This window comes from Drosophila rhopaloa, unplaced genomic scaffold, assembly GCF_018152115.1.
Source record: "Drosophila rhopaloa isolate 14029-0021.01 unplaced genomic scaffold, ASM1815211v1 contig_159, whole genome shotgun sequence".
NCBI lineage: Eukaryota > Metazoa > Arthropoda > Insecta > Diptera > Drosophilidae > Drosophila > Drosophila rhopaloa.
In genome coordinates, this window is record NW_025335038.1 from 719,350 (window position 1) to 733,847 (window position 14,498).

At 40.6% G+C, this 14,498-nt stretch overlaps 1 protein-coding gene across 1 annotated transcript in view; it reads right to left on the reverse strand.

Annotated features, from left to right (window-relative positions):
* LOC108037244 (pneumococcal serine-rich repeat protein) overlaps nt 1-14,498 on the reverse strand; it is a 129,731-nt gene that overhangs the window by 55,974 nt on the left and 59,259 nt on the right.

Below are 14,498 nucleotides of genomic sequence, written 5' to 3' on the forward strand. Positions count from 1 at the left end.
TCAATCTTTCAATCTGAAGCTCCATCATCCTCCTTTCCATTTGATGTTCACCCTTCTAGAACCGAACTCCATTCCAAGCGGGGCAATTCACAATTAATTGAATTATATACCATACTCAACTCAACTCCAATTCCGAGAAGCGAGCGATTATTCTATAAAACGAAGGCTAAGCTTTGCTCAAGTTCCTCACTTCATTTTCGGAGTGGTTCGGGCTTTGCGTGTTTTGTCAGACGCAATCTAACGGAAATGTTAGTCTATCCCCTCCCCGATTTCCTCGATATCCCATCGGATTCTCCGACAAATGATGTAAGCCCCACCAAAGAACGGGCCCGGCCCCAGAAGAAGGGGCTTGGCCCCGTCTCGCCTCCGTAATGGAGTGGAAGTCACTTTATTATTACAACATTTTCCATTTCGCCTCGCTAAAATAATAATTCGCGCTTCATTTTTTACAACACACCAACGAACGGCAGAACGAAGCGTCGACCAATGAAGAAGCCATTGACCCCGCGGTTCGGACGGAATGGGATTGGATGGGATGGGATGGCCAGGCTAAAGTCCCAGTCCCCAGTCCCCATTCTCATTGCCAGAGCCCTCCCCAAACTCCTTCTCGATCCAAGTCTGAGTTGCACGACAGCCAGGCGACTTACAATTGAGGTTAAAATAATAGCATTTTTTACAGTTTTTAGGTAGGATTGTGACTTAATTCAATAGCCTTAATAATTTTGGAAGAACTGTATACTACATCAAAATTTTATTTTTATTTAATATTTATTAAATTCTACTATGAATTTTAAGTCTTAATATTTAAATGGACATATTTAAGGTTCATGACCTTGAACTGAACAATGGATTGGATAAAAACAGCCCGCATCAGTAGCTAAAACATACTGAATCCGGGCAATTATTCGTACCAATTTTGCTGTCAGGCTCGATCATAATTTATTCAGAGAAAACGAGACGATAACGAGCTTCTTTTTAGCATTTTTCCACAATGCCCCTATTACGCTGCCTCCTGCTGTGGCAATAAATCCAGAGCACACACCGCAGCAAGAAGAACTGACCGGCACTTTTGCCTTGGCCTGGACTCCATTCCATGGGCGGGGGAGGAGCGGTTCTCGAGGGGGTGGCGCAGTGGAGTTGCAACGGAGACGAAAGCCAAAGCAGGAGCCAGCTGCATTCAGCACGTTTCAGCTGTTTCTCTGGAATTGTCGTCGCTGCGAATGCGAACGAACGCGTTTTGGACACACGGAAAAAAATATATTGGTTTTTGAACATTCTGAAGAATTTCGCGATGAAGTAACAATCACCAACAGAGACTAAAAACGTTATTAATTTAAGATTTATTGGTTTTAACTTCGAACATTTTATTGGTCATTGGATAAATTATTTGTTGGATACAATTATTGAAAATTTGTTCACGTGCAACCAACTAAGCATGACAACCCACTAGCAAACCCCTTCCCCTACCCACCAAAAACTTCACACTTGCAACATTGCAACATGTTGCTGCTGTGACTGTTGCTGCCGGCAGAGTTCTCGACATATTTCGTGTGGCAATCGAAGCGCGGTGTTGCAAGTTGAAACTAGTTTTCCTCCCAAGAAGTAACTAATTAGAGCCGGGAAAACCCGCACGACGAGGTGAAAATCGATTACAGATATCGAGTGGCCAAATGCCGGAGGCAACATTAGGAGCACGAGTCGATTAATCGATTGTTAATGATGCAACACTGCAGTCTAGTCATAGCCTAAAGTAGACGTCAAGTAAAGATAATAAAAGATTAACCAATTGCAAAAAGCGTTTAAGGGCTAAGGTAAACAATCGAATACCAATAAGCGATTAATCACTCGCCAGAAGATTAATGGATATTAAACCGAAGAACTTTGTAGGCAAAATATAAGCAAACAGTTTCGAGGAGATCGACAAAAACGTGAGTAGGAAAATTTGTTTAAGGTATAATTAATAGTCTTAAAAGAGTAGAACGAGAGCCTGAGGTGAAGTTCTTTAAATGGAAGGATTTCCTTCAGATACAAATTGATTGACGACAAGCAATAAGATAATCGTAAGTAGAGATTGAAGTCTTGTTGGGTCCATTTAAATAGTAAACTAGAAATATATATTAAAACTTTAAACTCTTATCAAAATCCCTTTTATTAATAAAACTCTACGATACAAATACTATCCACATTGAGAAACTGTTCTTCGCGAGATAATGCTTCGCCAATTCTCAATCCCAATTAACCTTTTTCTAACCGTTCACGTCCTATCTATAGGTACTTGTAAAAGCAATACGAGCCACTGGAAAACAAAAACCATCAACTAAATCCACAAGGGTTTTTCCAAATATATACATAGAAAATATCATTACCAAAATAATGAGACCACACCAAATTGCTGACCGCAGAAAACCTAGATACCAAAATGAAATTACGTGCGGGCAGCGATCGAACACAAAAAAAAGTAAAGAGGGGAGGGAAAAGCGATCTGTGGGGGCGTCAATTTGAATTGAAAGCACGAGCTTGATCTGGGAGAGATTTAGCCGAGACTTACCCTTCCACCGCCAAATGCATTTCTTTCCACCAGACATATGATTATTAATTTGATTTGTAGCTTTTTGTGCAATTTCCTTCACTTTCCTTCGGAACAGAAAATGCCCCAAAAGAGTTTTCTTTTCGGTTCGTGGCAGATTTCACTTTTCTTTTGTTTTTGTGATTGTTTTTGGGGAGGTGGATCGGTAATTTAATCCGGAATTTGTAAGCAATTTGCCCGAATGAGTTTTCAAAACATTTCAATGTCAAAGTGTGGGTTGGCCGAACTCCTCCTCCTTCAAATTGAAGGATGAAGAAAAAGTTTTGGGGGCACAATTTACACTGTGGGGCAAGCACAAAAAAAGTGAGAAAACCTTTTGTTATGTTAATAGGCTATAACCAAACATTGCAATAGTAACAAAGAGTTGTCGGGCTGGGAAACTCGGAAAAGACTCCATAAACCAAATCTCATTAAGGCGCAACAAGGTCCGAAAGCTGTAACTTGTCAGCCTTGCACAAATTTCATAAATCTCGCAGCCGGAGAAGCCGGGAATCCTCTTTCTTCTGGCGACTGGTTTGCCTTGGTTTGGTCATAAAACTTGCAGATTCCTCATGCCATTCTACTCCGCTCTTTTCTCTGCCACTCTGCCGCCTCATTTCGAGGGAAAAAAGCATTTCAGCTTCTTTTCTACTTTTCTCCCTTTTGAAGAAAAACTGGAAACGTTTTTCATTTCTGCAAATGACGGAAAAGTTCTTGCAGCTGGACACGTGTTGGGCACATGGTTCGAGGTTCAGAGGATGACGATGAGGATGAGGCAAATAAAAACTGTCATTACTATTTTGGGGCAGGGGGAATGCAATTAAGGCAGCGGTGAAGGGTGGAGTGCGGGATAATACCTAGACGTACACGCATGATGATAATTGAAACTGTATACCCATCAGACTTGTCTTATATTAGGGGAAACTCAAGTGAAAAGTTTGTGGCTCACGGGGGAAAATCATTAGAGTGAAGTATGGGGTTGCGTAAGGAAATACTATACATGCACAAGTTATGTACTTGATATCTTTATTATTATAAGTTTTTTTGAAAAGTTTTACAAAAGTAACACAAGTGGCATAGATAAGACACTTTTTGTTACCACTCTTGAAATAAATAAGCAAAAAATTGAATACCTGCAAAAAAAAGATTTATAATTGGTTATACAACTTTAAATCTCTTTTTGTCACATCATTTACGTCATAGTTAATTTTCTGAATGATTAGAATGTTTAAGGTTAATAAATAAATAATAACTTTCTGATAAAGAAACTAAAGTTGAATTACGCACAAGCACAATTAATTCTTTTAGATGGTGACGAAAATATGATGAAAAGATTACACACTATCGCCAAAACTTATAGATTGTCGAACCTTAAAGACGAATTCAAAGTTTTTAAACTGATTTTCTGAATGTCTGTAAATCTGAAGTGGTTGGATTTAGCACCTGTCTGTTGACACGAGGCCATAACGATTAATCTCCTGAATTACACCTGCAATTTCAATCAAATCAAGCAGCTGTTGATCATTACCCCAGTTCCTCGATCCCCGATCACCGATTCACAGACCTTTGTAAAGTGAGTCATAAAAATGAGTTAAACTCGAAAAGATGCAGATATACAGAAGCCAGCATCTGCATCTCCCAGAACGTCCTTAAAACGGGTTTTTTCGGCCAAAAAGCTGAAACACGTTTTTGCCCAACTTAACGAAATCAATTCAGTGGACAGAGAACTGAGTGCTGAAAACAGACGCGAGGCACGAGTGGCTGTATTTTGGTCTGGAGAAGAGGAAACCAAAAATTCAATAAGAAAAGAGACCGATAAACAGCAGCTGATAAAGACAAAAAGGTAGAGCACGAAAATTAGTGAACAGGCCAGAAAACAGAACATATGAGTGGCGAGTATCTGGGGAGTGGGGAAAGGGCAACAACTTGTGGCACGATGACAAGTTCTGGAATCGAATTTTTGTGGATGGGACTTGGAAACTCATAACAATCACAGAGGGTGGAGTGCTGGAGTGGTAATAAAATAATCGATGGATAGTTTGTGATAGATCCTAGCTGAAAAACCAACCACCAAACACCTCCAGGCCTTGTCTCTCCCCCTTTTTTGCAGGTTGAGGGGACCATCAAATTAAATTGCCTCGGTTTTGTTGTACCAATAATAACAATGGAGCGAAGCCAACCCTCGTCGGAAACCAAAACACGCAATAGTCATCAGGAAGGAAGAGTCCCGGCGAATCGTCATTTCGAGCAGCTGCAAAAAATTTCCAACTACAAGAGAATTTTACTGTAGAGAGCTTCACTTTGACTAGCACAAACTGTTATTTTCGAGGGTGATTTAACCAGGACTTAAAATGCAACAGGATGTTGCGAATTTCGACAAATCAACCTCAACTGAAACCACAGATGTTTAAAGTCTCTCTGTCAACGACGAACCTTGCCCTTAAATAATACAGTTTTTGGTATCGCTTTTGGGGTTGAACTGCTGTCAATTGTTAGGTGTTAAGTGTAAAGCTGGAAATTGGTTTCCTTTTTTTACGAACGTTGAGGAACGGATAAACTACCGAATCGTTTATCGAATTACACGGATTCAATTGCCAGCATATGGCGTAAAAAATTTAAAGAAATCAAAGCTTTAATGAAGCTATTGTGTTAAAGGGATGCGATTTTTAAAGCCAGCTGGATGAGTTTAAAAATTACAGAAAGCAATTTGGCGTTAAAGATAGTCTTGCATATAATTAAAACTAAAAGTGTAATTGCTTTGGAAACCAATCAATGTCAATTTAAAAAAAATATTGCCTGTAATAAAACCAAGAATGTGTTCTCATTCGAAACAAACCAATTGCAAAATCTATAGCCTTTTTAAAGTTTTCTGGAGATACTAAACATTTTTAATGCGCTTACTTTAATCAACCACATTGTGTTCTCATTCTATAATAGAAACAGATTGCTCCTTTTATTGCGGTTTGCATTTTTTTATGATACAATGATTTATCTCTCTGTCTCGTTATATTTACTGTGATCAACCTAAGCTAACCCAAATTCTCGTATTTTTTGTTTGCATATTTCCCACATAATTAAGCACTTCCCTCGAACTCAACTCAAGAAAGCTCCGCCATGAATACATAAAAAACTATAAATTGGCCTCTTCTGGTTCTTTCATATATTTTCCCCTATTTTTTTCCTGCAGTCAGCAAAAATGTTGCCTAAATTGCCGGCTAGCTGTAGACCCCCTACATAAGACTATATACACACTTGGATATATCTTTGCGCGTTCGTTTTTGTCACTTTTATAATTAAAATTGCTCACACATGATTTTATATATATAGAGAAGTATAGAAGAGCAAAAACAGCGGGGCGAAAAGTAAGAAATAAAACAACTCACGACTCGAGAGCCAGTCGAGTCATTAGCGGTGGAGGCAAACTAACCCAGCAGAACCGAGAGCGAATATTTCTTGAAATTTATTACAGTGGTGGAAAACTAAAACTAAACTGGCGCAATAAAAAAGCTGCTAAATGCCCAGGAAACCCACAGAACTCACAGAACAACTCGGATGGAATACAAAACAATAAAGAATGAGCGATCTGGGATTTCGAGGAGGAAGTATGAAGACATACCCGAGTCCGAGTGTTTTTGGGATGGGTTAAATCCGAACTGAAGTATCCACGAGATGCACGACGAAGATGCAGGCACAGGCCGCAGATGCCGATAAAGAGGAAGTGCCTCGGAGGCCGTAAATCAGAGACCTGAACCGAGAGATGCCTTGATTCAGTAATGGATGTGTTGGTATAATATTATCGTCCATGTGTCAACGATTCCGATTCCTCGTTCCTTCGCTCTTTTTCGGTATGTTTTTCGTACACTTTTGCGGCTGCTCAGCAGGCAAAGTAGTAGGTAGTTTTTACCTTTCGGTCCGAAACAGAGTGTTTTGCGCACTCACAATCGCACAGATACGGATGTACCCTCACACAGATACTCCGGAGTTGGGGTAGAAAACAAATACAGGCACACATACAAATACAAACACAGACGCGAGGGAACGAGAATTCCGTACAGAAATGCAGGCGGCACTTGGCTTGTGATATATCTGTATAAGCATACAAAACACGCTGACTGAATGTTTGTTTTCACTGTTTGCGTGAGTATCTGTGTGGAGTTTCTGGCGCATAAAAGGTCTTGAAAAATATCTTTAAAAAATTCAACAAAATCCACTTAAATGCCGGTAATACTATGTGTTTTCACGAATCATACATTTCACTTTTGGCACTTTGTCTGATTGAACTCCAAGTTTCAGTGATCATAGATCTTCGTATAAAAATTCTAGTACAAGTACGCGTTGCGCGCGTTTTTTGTTTGTTGGTGGTTTGTTTTTGCTTCACTAGGAACCATCGAAACCGATCCGATCCGACGAGCCGCCGAGTGGTGCTATATGTTCATTTGCGTGGACCGCTCGCGAGTTACTGAGACGCTCGCTCACGGCGCAGATACATTTTGCTGCCGCCAACTTCGCCGCAGATACATTCGCCGCCGCGTCATGCAGGTTTGCGGCGATTTCAGCTTAGTAGCAACATGTTGCTGCAACATTGTGAATGCGCTACATGGAATTTGACGTCCTCACAAAATGTTTACCAAAAATAGTTTACACATTTATTTTAAACGGCATGTTTATGACTAAAAATAAATTATATTTTTTCTTTCAAAATATAATTTTATTAATTTTTTATTTAAAAATATAATTTTAGTTCATAATGATTTTATTACAGCTGTATTTATGGCCTTATAGGGCAGGTAATCAGTATAGCTGTTGGTATGTACCTACCACAATACCCCTTCCACCGAAAATCAAGGAAACAGTTTGATAATTGCCAGCAGCAACAGTGTAACCGTGTGTTTTTCATGGTGGCTTTGTTTGTTCATATGTGGGTGCTAACTCAGTGGTTGGCACGGCAAGAATTTCGCAAATTAACAAAGACGGGAAAACACAACGGCAGGAAAATCCATAGGAAAACAGAAATATCGAACACTGCTTTCCCAGGACTGACCAAAAGGTCTTTGACATTGCCTTTATAGCGAGGTGTTAGATGCAATTAGAATGTTGGTAAGAATGTTTTTAGCATGGGCATAAAAAACAGGAGTTTATGGATGGCATCAACTCGGAAATTAAAAAGAATTCTTATTTATAATAATAGTGGAAAGCCAGAAATGTGTATATGTTTCTTGTATTTTAAGCTCACATATATTCAACCCCACTGATTAGGAAACTATTTAAACCAAAAGATTAGGAGATTACACCACATTTATCCTCCCTAGCCGAAGAAACACAGACAATGGATTAGCCTCATCTCAGACACTGAAATCCCTTATAATACACCCCATTTTTGCATAATCAGCACCACACCTTGAACTCATCCCTGAAACTTATTAATGATCTTCAACTATCAACTCGTCTATGATCACAGCAAATTAATCAAGTCCACGCATAAAAACACTTATGCAAGTTACCAACCAAAAACATATATACGTCTTTATATATTTTTCTCGCAAACTGATTAATCTGCCTTTACTGGGCGGCAATTTTTAAGACTCTGGGAGAAGGGCCAACGAAATTTCGGTCTAGCCGCGGGCGGTGACAGCACAAAATGCGAAAATGTTAAAAAAAAACAGAAACTTGGCTGAGGGAAAATACACGAAAAATAAAACATAATTTGATTTGACAAATGATGGATGCCAGCAGAAGCAAAAGCAGCAGCAAAATCGAGAAGACGCCAGGGAAGAATCTCCCCGAGCAAAGCTCGTAGTGCCCAAAACCGTAATCAAATTTATGTAAATTTCATAACAAGACCAATTATTTATAATGCCCTGTAAAACATTGCACAAAAACATTTCCTGGTCGCCTCTGAAACTCCAGACCTTAAAGCACATTAATTTCCCTCCGCGCTGAACATAAAATAAAATGCGTAAAATTCGTTTCGAGCCGAGGGTTTTAAGACACTGATCGCTGGACAGAAAGGGAAATCTCAATAAAGTTTTGATGCATTTTCGGCCATTTGTCAAAGTTGTGTCGGATGCGAGGCAAATTGGCTGAATATCAGACTATTACACGGCCATGGGATGAGTGGAAATTTAAGCCAACCACTTTGGTAAGGCAAAGTATCGAAACGAAATTAAAATAATATAAATAAATAAAACAGGGATCGATACTGAAGTTACAAATTAGTTAGAAAATGTATACAAAACCTTTACTATTGGTCGCCAAGAAACCTTTTTGACAAACGCCTGTGGTGTTTGACATTTTCTTGACCCACTGTTAGTTTCCTATTTCCGCAACTTCTCACTCCAAAGACTTTAACATCATATAACCTCACATCCGATAGTTTTTATCACCATCTCCCCACACTATCGTACATGCTGTCCAACGGCGGGCAGTATAAACTTGAAGGGCTTTGCATAATAATATTGACATCATCAAAGCGGTTTATGTGGACCTCTGGCCCAACTTCAGACCTCCGCCGCAACTTCAGCCCGAAGCTCTGTGGCAGAGTCCCCAGATGTTTGCCTGATTTATGGTCGTGCTACTTACGTGGCAATATAAAATATAAATGTAGAGCTGCGCTTCACGAGCGATCAGCTGTGGGTAAAAGTTGACTTGGACAATTTGCTTACCTGAAATGAGAAGAGCGGGGAAATAAAGTTGAGAAAGATTTGTTTAACAAAATAACGCGCAAAATGATAGGGGAGTTGGCCATTCCGGATGCTAGAAAAAGATCTTAAAGATCGCGATAATCTAAGTGGGTCAGTTGAGCCATCTATTAAGCTGCTTTTGAGAGATTACATTTAAGTGTAATTAATAAGTGGAGTGTGGAGTTTGCGGTGGCATGATATTCCCCAAACTTTTGCGGTTTTCCATAACATTTGCATATCTGCATCTCTCTCGCTGCGAGTTTGATCCACTTTTCAGGCTTTTGGCCCGAAATGTTGCCTCTCTCGTGGCCTTTGGTGCGCACAATTTATGCATTGTTGGCCGGGCCACTAGCCACCAGCCTACAGCCACTGAGCCATGACCACCACAAGCCAAGACCAAGAGCAACACCAGTAGAAGCAGAAGCAGAAGCCAGAAGCTTTCACAAATCGCAAACAGACGACGACGATGAAAACAGTTAAAAAGTTGCGAGTTCATTGTTGCATGCACCGAGAGGCAACTAGCAGCGGCGAAGGCAACACAAGGAGCAGCAGCCACCGTTTACCCACTCAACTACCTCGAACGGGGAATCCCCTCCGGATTCCCCTCCCCTCATCTAGCATTGGCTGTTCTACTGAACTGCCGCGTGAACTTTGCGTTCGTTATGAGTTGGAGCGGCGGTCGCAACTTGGAAGTGCAGAAAATGCGAAGCGAGATGAGTGCGTGACACGATGCTAGAGCAAGGGAATTAAAAACATCATAACATAACTATTATATTTAAACAGAGAGAAGTGTTTTCTTTATAATTGGCATCATTGACAGTATTTTCCCGCATTGGCATCAGTGCACCAGTTTCCAGTATTTCACAGTTCCATTTTTTTTGGTTTTTTCTATTACTTAGAAATTACTTTACTTTGTGAAATACCTTTTGGAACTATGATTTGAATGATTTTTCTTACTATCTTACTAATATTACTATTCCCCATCTAGTTCAGTTCCATCTCTAAGCAAATTGAGCTGCCTTTTAAATACATAACACAGACTCTAAGCGTCCTCAGTTCAGTGAAGTTCGTCGTTCGTCTTGTCCAAGCGAGAGATACAGTTAGAATAATGGTGATTGATAAATATTGTCTATGCACGATTTCCAGCATTTAATTGAAGTTTGAAGCGCAAGGTCCCGTGCTTGAGTTTGAGGTCTCCTTGCCACCGTTGCACCCATTTTACCCGTTGCAACCCCATTGAGGTGGAAGTCTAATTGATGGCAGCATTTACAGTTTGTCTGCCTTTGTCTCCCTGTCATTTCCCCGCTTTGGGTTCAACCTCAAAACAGTTGCTTTCTCCACCCACACACTCACTAAGAGTTATAGAGATGAAAAGCAGCTAACCTCCAAGAAAACGGCAGAAAATTTCCATCGTCTGCCACCCAGTTTGATGTCTAATTGTCAAGATTTTATTGCTCGATTTTTATGAACCCCTCAAGAAGAGAAATTAATTTATTTTATAAGTGCAAAACGACGAGGATTGTTTTTGAGCCACTTTTCCGATTCTTGGCTGGCTTTCTTCTTGCAACCAGACAATATAACTTTAATTTTCACTCATGTTAAACGGAAAAGTGAATTGGCTCGGCATGCCCACTTGGCAGTTGGAAAATGAAAACATAAACGAGACAACAAGGATGCGAGAAACTATCCCAAGGCGAAGAGAATAATACTCTTTGAGTAAGAATAGCTTCTGATCTTTAAATATCGATGATGTTAAGTAAAAAGTATAGCAACTGCAGCCGTTTACTATATGTAAAAATTATATTATTATATTATGATTTCAAAGATTGCAAGCACCTTCTGCCAAGTGTTCAACTCTCCTTTCAGAGCATTACCAAAGATCTTCGGGAAGCTGAGGCTTTTCAGCTTTTCCAGTCGACAGCAACTTTCATGTTCTCGGCAGATGCGCGGCGAATGATAACAGAAAATGCGTTTTTCATTTTCCATTTCGAGGCATAATTTCGCGGCGCGGCCGAAACCATTTTCCGCATTTTCGCTGGCAATTTTCGTTGCCCCTGTGTGTTGTTCACAACTCGGCGGTGAAAGAACGAACGATGGTAAATGTGGAAGAGAAAGAAGGAATCAAAGCAGCCAACTCCTGTTCAGCAGCAAACAAACAGCAAAGAGGCGGGAAAAAACAATATACAAAGTGAGAAAGGGGAAAGGTAAGAGGACCCCGGGCCTCAGAAGTCTGCTTTGGCAATAAAAATAATAATCGAACTGCAGCCGCACTGCGTTGGCCGCAAAGTTATTGCCCATTGGCTCTGATCGATTGGGCCATAAAGGTGAGCAGAAGGAAACCGAGGCAGCAGAAAAGAATTCAGAAAGAAATGAGAGAGAAAAGCAATTGCTTTTGGCAGGCGATGGTAATTTGATAATTGGCAACGCTTTCTGCTCGAGAGTTGCATAATGTAGAGCTAAAAGCGAACCTCATTTGAAATAAGAAAAAGGAAAGGGTACGGCGTACATCAAGATCTACAAGCTTAAGTGGGACTTAAAATCAATAAACCAATTTACTGGGGAACTAGATATTAACACTACATTTGATATTAAAGATCAAATTCAAAACATTCGCAGTACAACAAATTGAAATCGATCTTGTATTTAGAAATCGAATCCGTGCAAATACACATCCAAATCATTATAATTTATAGCCTGACCCGAATTAAGTCATCTTCCCTGGAACTTCTTAACAATCCCGCCTTGATCCCCGGACCTATTTCGAGGAATACCTAGCTGACCCCAATTCCCATCCGCCCAATGGTTATTACGGTTAACCAGACTCGGGATTACCCAACCGACTAACCGACTAACATTTGCCACTTCATTGCCTGCACTTTCTGCCAAGCCAAGCCATAATCACAGTTGGCCAAATCGTTGATCCCCATTTACCTTCGATGGACCGAAAGCTCCTCCCCAGCGATTATTACCCAATCCTAATCATATACATATTGACGGAGCCGAGTTGTGTCCATAAAACCGCTCAGCCTAATGAACTCTTGAACCGGAATGTCTTAGTAAATCCACGGGACTGGGATCACTGTAGATCTGTGGATCTGGGGTGATATGAAAATCTCGTTCGCACGCCAAATTGATTTCAATCAGCGAACAATAAAGCAATTTCCTTAGAATTTCACACTTCAATTCACCGACTCACTGACTCAATGACTGACTGACTTGACCCAGTGCTCCACAATCGGTGGGCAATCTGGCAAACAATATATATATATGGCTGGCCAAATCCCCCAAATCACCCGTGAAGTTTGTACAATTCTTTGGCACTTTTGCAGCTGACAATGAGTTGGGTGGAAATAGAGAGCGCATGGGAAACAGAGGGGGACCAGCTGCGCCTGCGCACACTTCTAATAATGGACGTTGGACGACGCCCACCGGTGGCCTGGGCGATGATTTATGAGGCGGCTCCTCCATTTGCCGCTAAAGCTCACCCAAAGAGAAGTGAAAACTCCGCTCGCTTCAAGGGTGTGAAAAGTGGCAAATGAGTTGCTTGTTGTTTGCCAGCACAGAATCTTGGATAATGCAAAACAAAATGCCCGCAAATTGCAGACACGACCGGATCTGGAAGATCGGGCTGCGAAGCCACACTCCTTCCCCACCAGCACTCAAGATTAATCGCCAGGGCTTTGAAGTGACGCCAAGTTTGGTGTCAAAAACTGCGGCAAACAAAAAGAAAGACCCAGGCAAACGAGCAGTGAGTGTTAATGAAGCACAGGCACTCACTGAAAACTAATTCTAGCTGGTTTTAGGGGAATTTCGTATTTAAAATGTAGAAAGAAGAAAAGTGTAAATGCTTTGAAGCTTTGATGATGTTGGTTATGGAGTAACTTTGTTTTTGCTCAAGAATTCGCGACAGCAATCGGTTCCTTTATGGTTTTAATATAACATATATTTAATTTTTTATTGTTAGCTACCTTGAAAATAAGAGAGATAAAATACTTTTTATTAATTTTTTTTTAGAGTGAATAGAAATGGAATCTCAGTGTACCTGGAGTCTCAGTCGCAGACCCAGTTGTCTTCCCATGTGGGCCCACCCACGCACCTCTCTTCAGCGGCACTTTGCATTAAGCCAAGTCGAGTGTTGAAGTCGACTCTTATTTTATTTGCAGCTGTGGTTATGGTCGGGATAGAGCCGAATAACGGCAGATCCCCCCATTATGTCGAGCCACCCACTCAGGCCAGGTGGAGTGGAAAGGATGAAACTCGAGATCGTAAAGGAACCGTGGAGATCGCTTTGGAGAACTTGGCAACTTGAACTTGCCCCTGGCTGGGATGGGGATTGATTACAAGCGGATCACTGCGGATCAGGATAAATGAGGTAAACATCATTAGATGGAGGTGAAAACTGGTCTTCGATCTTTGTTTGCCATAATGACGAATTGTTATTCTTCGTGATGGCAGCGGGGCACGGGAGGAAACGCTCGAAGATTAGAGGATCATTTGCATAAATCGATCAGATTGTCTTAGAGGCTCTGCGGATTTGCCTTAATGATGATAGTCATAGCTGAGAAGAAAGGCAACGGATGAAAGAAAGAGCCAAACTCATAGAAGATTTCTTTGTTCAGGGGGAAAAGAAATCTCAATTGCAAGACTCTTCAGTAAGCCTCGTTTCGAATATCCTTACTTTCTCATTTATTTGTTAATGCAGTTTGAATAAAGATATAAATTTTATTAAGTGGGCAACAGACTAGACTGCAATGAATTTTTATTTGACGATGTGGCTATAAAAGTAAAGCAAAATCTTCGACAATAAGCAGTAAGGATGATCTCTATGCAGATGAACTTTATGTTTAATATTCTGCATCCACCGACATGTTATTTTTTAATGTTCAGTGAAGCATGATTGATTTTAAATGAAAACTTCTCACATTTCAAGTTATAATTGGAGATTTAAACGTTTAAAGTAATTGTATTTTTAAATAAGGTAACCATATGAGCTATAAATTGAGCTTGCAATATTACTTTTTAATCTAATGGCTTGTCTTCTCCATTTACGCTTCCTAATCCGACCAAACTCCCCATCTCAAATATCCTTAGACCCTGGTAAGCCACTGACCCCCGCTGGCGTTTAACGACTATTAACCCCCGGCAACCCTTAACACCTGGCACCTCTCGCCCACCCAAGACCCCACTCTTCCGCGTTTCGAGACCACCGGCTTTGATTTCCCAGAAGCCCCACAACCACCGTTTTGCACATA